Below are 8,021 nucleotides of genomic sequence, written 5' to 3'. Positions count from 1 at the left end.
GACTCATTGGAAAAGACCCTGATGCTGGGAGGGATTGGGGGCAGGAAGAGAAGGGGATGACAGAGGATGAGATGGCTGGATGGCATCACCAACTTGATGGACATGAGTTTGGGTAAACTCCAGGAGTTGGTGATGGACAGGGAGGCCTGGCATGCTGGGATTCATGGGGCCGCAAAGAGTCAGACACGACTGAGAGACTGAACTGAACTGAAGACTCAATATCAAGTTTAATTGTATTGGGATCTTTGTCTTCTGACAAAATTTTCCCTTCAGGTGACAAGTCAATGGTTAGCACTAGGAAGTGTCAAGGAAGGTAATGCTCATTGTTGGTTTGTGTATGTGTTTGTATGTTTTTCTTTTTCTTCTTCTCTCTTCTCTTGCCAGACTAAACTTTATAGGAAAATAAATTCTGATATTATTAAAAGAAAATTTCTCTATAAGAAACCTATCTATAACCCAAGATAAGTTTTCAAATCTTTACAATTAAAATTCATAAGCCTTATTTTAGTGAATGATGAGAGATATTGCATAACATTTGCTAACTGTTTCTACTTGGTTTTCCAATGTCATCAACAAATGGAAATACCAGAAATGGGAATACCAGACCACTTTACCTGCCTTCTGAGAAATCTGAACATAGGTCAAGAAGGAACAGCTAGAACCCGACATGGAAAAATGGACTGGTTCACAACTGGGAAAGGAATATTTCAGGGTTGTATATTGTCACCCTGCTTATTTAACTTATATGCAGAGTACATCACGCAAAATGCTGGGCTGAATGAATCACAAACTGGAATCAAGATTGCCAAGAGAAATATCAATAACCTCAGATATGCAGATGACACCACCCTAATGGCAGAAAGTAAAAAGGATCTAAAGGAGCCTCTTGATGAAATTGAAAGAAGAGAGTGAAAAAGCTGGCTTAAAATTCAACATTCAAAAAACAAAGGCATCAGGTCCTATCACTTCATGGCAAATAGATGGGGAAACAGTGGAAACAGTGGCAGACTTTATTTTTTTTTGCTCCACTGCAGATGGTGACTGAAGCCATAAAATTAAAAGACGCCTGTTTCTTGGAAGAAAAGCTAAGACAGACCTAGACAGTTTATTAAAAAGCAAAGACATCACTTTGCCAACAAAGTCTGTATAGTCAAAGCTATGATTTTTCCAGTAGTCATATACGGATGTGGGAGTTGGACCATAAAGAAGGTTGAGTGTCAAACAATTAATGCTTTTGAACTGTGGTGCTGGAGAAGACTCCTGAGAGTCCCTTGGACAGCAAGGAGATCAGGCAGATTCTTTATCAACTGAGCCACAAGGGAAGCCCAAGAATCCTGGAGTGGGTAACCTATCCCTCCTCCAGCGGATCCTTCTGACCCAGGAATCATACCAGGGTTTACTGTATTGCAGGCGATTCTTTACCAACTGGGCTATCAGGGAAGCCCCAGTCAATCCTAAAGGAAATTAACCCTGAATATTTATTGGAAGGACTGATGCTGAAGCTGAAGCTCCAATACTTTGGCCACCTGATACAAAGAGCCGACTTACTGGAAAAGACCCTGATGCCGGGAAAGATGGAGGACAGGAGGAGATGGGAGCAACAGAGGATGAGATGGTTTGATGGCATCATTGACTCAGTGGACATGAGTTTGAGCAAATTCTGGGGAGATTCTGAAGGACAGGAAAGCCTAGCGTGCTGCAGGCCGAGGGGTAGCAAAGAGTCGGACATGACTGAGTGACTGAACAACAACAACATGTTGCTTGTCCATTAAACAATATTTTATTCCCTTAATCTAAGTTATTTGAAAATAGACTTAGTCCATCCGGCTGCTATAAGAAAATACCACAGACTGGGTGATCCGCAACAGAAAGTTATTGCTCACAGAAAAACACAATCAATCTACAGCATAGACATTTACTTTTCTTACACATTTCCTTTGTCTCCGAAGCGGAAAATAAGTGTTGAACAGAGTGATAACAATCAGAAGTCTCTTACTTAGAGTTTATCTTATCTCTCTTTCTACTGCTTTCAGAATCCAAGATACCTTTAAAAAATGAAACTATATGCAAGCATAACTACTTACTTACAAAAGTTGGAACTGTATCTACAAGAATTTGTTCATGAATGAGGAGAAAATTTTATTAGCTTACTCCTTTCTTCTCTCTCCATCTTTCTTTTCTCTCTTCTATTATTATTATTTTAAAATTTTGATTTCCAAATTTGTGCAGCATGTACCGGCAAGGCCATTGACAAGTTTTCAGAGCTGGAAGGAGGGATGCAGGAACTGTTGTGTATGTGTGTATATGTGTTGTCTTGATCCAGTTTTTGAGGCTTTGGCTAGAGGCCAGTCAGTTCCCTTTTCTTTTCTGTATTTGGCCGTGGCTCACAGCATGTGGGATCCCCTGACCAGGGAACAAATGTTGCATTGGGAGTGCAGATTCTTAACCACTAGACCATCAGGGAAGTCCCTCATTTCCCTCTTCTGTCTGGCAGATAAAGTCAACATCCCCAATACTTCCCTTACTTAACTCTTACAGTCTGGTTCACTACACACCCATGCTAGTCTCCCAGAGTCTGATACCAGAAAACCAGGGACAACACTGATGCCCCAGAGCATGCTGAAATTATTTAGATAAATCAACTCTAAACCTACTTGCCATGCCTCAGTCTTTTCTTCCCATAGAAACCATGGTAAAATTCTTTTCCTCAGTGCCCCTCGCTTCTGCTTTATGACCAGTCCTAATCCTTCCCCTGAGTGGCTTTGCAGGGTACTCTGTGCTATCTCCAGGAAGCTGTAAGCACAACATAACTCCTTCTGTTTGTGGATTCTTCCTGGTTTCTCTCTCTTTTATCTGCATCTGGTCTCACCATGCCTCACCCAGAGTAATAAAGTAAAACAGGGATCCGGACCTTGTACTCATATGAAAGGCATTACTATTGTGCAGGTAGACACATTAAGTTAGTATAACTTGATAATACGTATTTGAAACATCTAATTCTTTTAATTTCATGGTCACTCTATGGGGTTGCACAGAGTCGGACACGACTGAAGCAACTTAGCAGCAGCAGCCATCACCAGTTTATTTCCTTCTTTTCATTCAACCACACATTTAAGTGAATATTTATTCAATGACTGTCAAATGCTGATCACAGTGCCTGGCACATTATGAGCAAGGAATGAGACTCACCAGATGGTAGGCTCCCTGAAGACAGACCCTATGCAGCATCTTAGCTTGTTATAATAAAAGAGAATACACAATTTACTTGTAAATTTCCTGGTTCATGGGATAGCAAGGGTCTTCACTGTAAACCAAGGAACTAGAAATCTAGTAAATATGCCCCCTTTGAGTGAGAAATGAGAAATGTTACTTATTTACTTACTATGAGAAATGTTCAGTCACAAAAAAAAAAAATATTTTCTAAGTGCCATATACTGATTTTGGACGAAGGTAAGGAGAGAGAGATAGGAAGAAATGAAGAGAAATGAAACAATTTGTACAGTAATGGAGCATGAAGTATATGCTGTTTCATATTCTGTGATGAGAAGGATAAAAACTGCAACCATAGCAGGAGGGCTGAATGAGGCATGAACCACACAGTCTTGGGCTGGGGGCTGGGAAGTAATATTTACATTTTCCCAAATCCAAAGTTAAAATAACTTCTACCAAAATAATAGGGTTGCTCATAGCCAATATATTATCTCAAAAGGCATAGAATATCTGATATGTAATTTTAGAACCTGTGTGTCACATGGAAGAGAAAAAAAAAAGTCAAGTTGTTCAGTTGTTCAATATTTTTTTTTTTTTTAAACAGAGTAGTGACATATCTCCTTTGTGTTGAATGAGTGAAAGTCTTCATCTTTGGATAAGTAGTGTCTATCTGATGTAAAGGCAAAAAATAAATGTGATTACTCCCATAGTTTCTTTTGAAAGATCAAATCAAAGTAATAATTAAAACCCTGTGGCTTTAAACAGAATAACAAGCCTTGAAAAATATGGAGCATTATCTCCTGGGCTAGCTACAAATAATTCACCCAATTTGTTCTCTATTAAGTCTAACTGACTCTATTACATAACAGCCTTAGGGAAAGCAGGATGGTGGTACAAGGGAAGCTAGAAAGTGGTTTTTGTATTTTTTTTCTTTAAATACTTTATAGTTGAAGGTAGTGTTTCAGACAGTCAAGGACTAGCCATGGAGCAGCCCTATCACTCAGAAAACTAGAAAAAAAAGTTTGAAGTTATTGGAGAAATACCAAGTCAAAAAGTGAGAAATTACATTATATTTTTTTTTTCAAAAATTAAGAATTAAATTAGGAGTTAAAAAAAAGTTTGACATGACTAGAGGAATACCAATTCAGAGAAGTGAGGAACTGAGGGATAAGCTCTCAGGTGGGACAAAAAAGTTGGAGAGGGGCTTCCCTGGTGGTCCAGTGGTTAGGATTCTGTGCGGTCAGTACAGGGGTTTCATGTTCAATTCCTGGTCAGGGCACTAGATTGTACATACTGTGCAGCATGACTGAAAAGATTAAAACTATAAATAAATAAATAATAAAAACATGGGGGAAATAAATAAGCTTTGAGAGCTGAAACTGGCATTTTATACTTCATGTCCACTGAGGCACTGAATGATTCCATAGGCTCTGGCCTCAGGCCAACTTCAACTTCAAACTGCAACAGCAAGCTCAGGTTATTTCCTGTGCTGCTGGCCCACCAGCTAATAGGGAGAAGTTTTCAATTAGCAATAATCATGCCTTGGATAAACTTCATTGGCTATGATACTGCCACTGTGCAAAGCTAGTGAAAGTGAAAGTCACTCAGTCGTGTCCATCTCTTTGCAACCCCACTGACTATACAGTCCATGGAATTCTCCAGCCCAGCATACTGGAGTGGGCAGCTGTTCCCTTCTCCAGGGGATCTTCCCAACCCAGGGATCGAACCCAGGTCTCCTGTACTGCAGGCAGATTCTTTACCAGCTGAGCAATCAGGGAAGCCCTGAAAGCTTGGCCCACCACAAATCAAACCCACCTTCCCGGGGTTTGATAGAGCAATGCACAGAATTTAGAGGAACATTTTACTTAGTAGGTTACAATAGGCTATAACTCAGAAACAGCTAGATGAAAGAGCTGCATAGGGTAAGGTATAGGGAAAGTGTGTGTGGCTTCCATGCTTTCTCTGTTGGCCAACTCTCCCCCAAATCTCTACACGTCCATCAACGCTGAAGCTCTCAGAAAGCCATGCTTTGGGGTTTTTTTGCTTGTTTTTTTTTTTTTTTTTTTAAATAGAGGCTTCATTACATAGTCATGATTGAATAAATCATTGGCCACTGGCAACTGATTCCACCTCCAGCCCCACTCCTCTCATCAGAGTTCGGGGGTAGTGGTTAAGCTCAAAGTTCCAACCCTTTGGTCACATAGTTAGGTTTTCCAGACACCCGCCCCTACTCCTAAATTTACCTGGGTGCTTTCCAGAAGTCACACTATTAACAACAATAGGCACCTTTATCACTGTCAGGGCCTAGGAAATTTCAACAGTCTCAGGAGATCTGTCCATGTCAAAAACCTGGATGAAGCCCAAAAATATATTCCTATTATAAATCACAGTATCACAAGGACCTAGGTTGCAAAAGTTCAGATATGTGTCTGTGTATTGCTCTACATATAAGAAGGCAAACAAATATATGAGAAACCTAGAAATATTTGCAAGCAAGAATTTTTTTACTCAAATTTGTTCAATGATATAGCCCTGTTACATTGAAAATTTGTTTATGGAAGATTAAGCATTTCAGTGTTAGTGGCTCAGTCATGTCCAACTCTTTGTGATCCCATGGACTGTAGCCTGTCAGGTTCCATGGGATTCTCCAGGCAAGAATACTGCAGCAGGTTGCCATTCCCTTCTCCAGGGGATCTTCCTGACCCAGGGATTGAATCTGGGTCTCCCATATTGCAAGCAGATTCTTTACTATTCGAGCCACCAGGGAAGCCCAATTATGTCCTCTCAAATGGCAAGAAGAAATCAATCATTTTGAATATTTTATATAAATGGGCTTGCCTAAAAATACATACTGCATGGGTGTCTGTGTATAATATGTAATTAATAAGGTTCATTCTCACAATACAAACTGAAGATTCCAATAAAACATCATGTCCTCTTACATGAGAAATATTAAAGGGTGAGTGGCATGTAGATGGCCAGAGGACAGATAGCTGGAGAGGACAGACAGAATCTGGAATAGTCATTAGAAGTGGGATAAACAGGATTTTTGTCCCCAGTACTTCACCTTTCCTGTATCTATGCTCTTGCTGTGTAATTTCACAGTCTCTCCCTCTGAAGCCAGAATGTACTTCCCTGTCTCTTTTTGAACTTGTCAATGTGATGTTACTTAGCAAATGAATTATGAGCAGACATAGAACAAAGTGGGGTTTGGAAAGTGCCTGTTCCACTGAACTTTGGGCCTCCTGATTTCTGCTATTGCTATGAAAAGAGCTTCCCTAAATGGTTCTGTCCGTTCAGTCTGGGTCACAGAGAAAGCATACAAGGACTGGAGCCAGTAACGTGAGCTCAGGAGAGATGAGCTTCTGCAGCTGCACCCAGAACCATGATAGTGTGTGATGGGTATTTTAAGTGATGGAGCTTTCAGGTGAATTTTTAAGCAGCAGTGTTGGAATACTTGTGTAATGACATAGATTGAGTTGGTATAACTTTTGTGAATTTATATAATAAGATGGTCTTATATGTATATCATAAAGCTTCTAAATGGGGATCTTACTGTAAATTATTGATTTTTCTATGATACATGTGGGAAGTCAAGGCATTAATTGATTTCATAGATAAGAAACTGAGTCTCAGATATTTGGCTGAGACCACAACTATTATGTGATGGAGCCAGGATTCAAAGCCAAGCTGTCTGAGTCTCAGCTTATCAAAATTTCCCATTTCATTATGCTGCTTTTTCAGAAAGAGACAGGAAGAATAACAGAAGCAAATGTAATAATTGTATAATCTATTTATTCCATAACAAATTGCTTGAATATCCCTAAATTTGGGTGGTAGTTTTAGTAACAGTGATCTAAAGACTAATTTTATTTTACTTTTTCCACTCCCCATGCTTCCATTTATCATAAAAGTCAGTGAAGAACTAAGTTAGGAAATAAGGACTGGAGAGAAATGGAGAGGGGTGGGGGAAAAAGAAATACAGTAGCTAGACAATCCATAAACTAAAACAATCAACCTGTAATTGAATGCACATATGTAGACTGAGATGCTTCCCTAATAGTGAGGCTGTAGGCAATGATTAATGACTGGAAGAAATCAGTAAAGAATTCTTCCTGAGCTCTGAATTGTGCTCTGAATATAAAAATCTGCTGGAACAGGTGACATGTTGCCAAGGGTTCTTAGGAACAGACAGAAGAAATTGCAGATCTGCCAACAATTTATTTCCAAAGACAGAGAGGGATGGTGACGTAGCAGTGTCACAAAATAAGGCAGAAAGCCTTTTTAAATTTTTTCTTCTGTCTGAAGAATGGTGAGCCAGGCTATAGTTTTATTATCAGAGCTCCAGAGAAAGACAAAATGTAATAATTAAGAAATCCAAAGGCTGTCATAAAAGACAATATGAAGCAGGAAGTTGAACAATTACTTAAAAGTGTTCAAAAAGCTCAGCTTGGAACTTCACTGCTCTAAATATTTTGGAAGAAATGAAGAGTTATCTCAGGAAAAGGGAAACATTATATTTCTAGATAAATAAAATTGAATACATAAAAATGTTTACTCAGTTGTCCATCAAATATATATTGAAACCCTACAATGCCCCTAAATGTAAGCTTTCTAAGGGAATAAATAAGAGGATACTCTTTGCTGCTCCATCCCCATTAACTAGAACTGAGTCTCCTGCACAGAAGATATTTTAAAAATACCTAATTAAAAAAAATTAATCAAAGAATTAATACAGGGTTTACAAAGGAAAGCTATAAAAAGGAAATATACTTTGTATATTCCTGGATTTTTCTTGCAATTTATAGAAT

At 39.0% G+C, this 8,021-nt stretch overlaps 1 pseudogene; it reads right to left on the bottom strand.

The window, feature by feature from the left end:
* Nucleotides 1–4,641: 4,641 nt before the first annotated feature.
* On the bottom strand, nucleotides 4,642–4,796 carry LOC147353349 (U4 spliceosomal RNA; annotated as a pseudogene).
* Nucleotides 4,797–8,021: the final 3,225 nt, after the last annotated feature.

Source organism: Bos grunniens, chromosome 18 (genome assembly GCF_055505025.1).
Source record: "Bos grunniens cultivar Pamir isolate PY7600 chromosome 18, Bosgru_T2T1.0, whole genome shotgun sequence".
NCBI lineage: Eukaryota > Metazoa > Chordata > Mammalia > Artiodactyla > Bovidae > Bos > Bos grunniens.
Note: the sequence above shows the minus strand (reverse complement) of the source record. Positions and strands in the feature narration are given on the sequence as shown.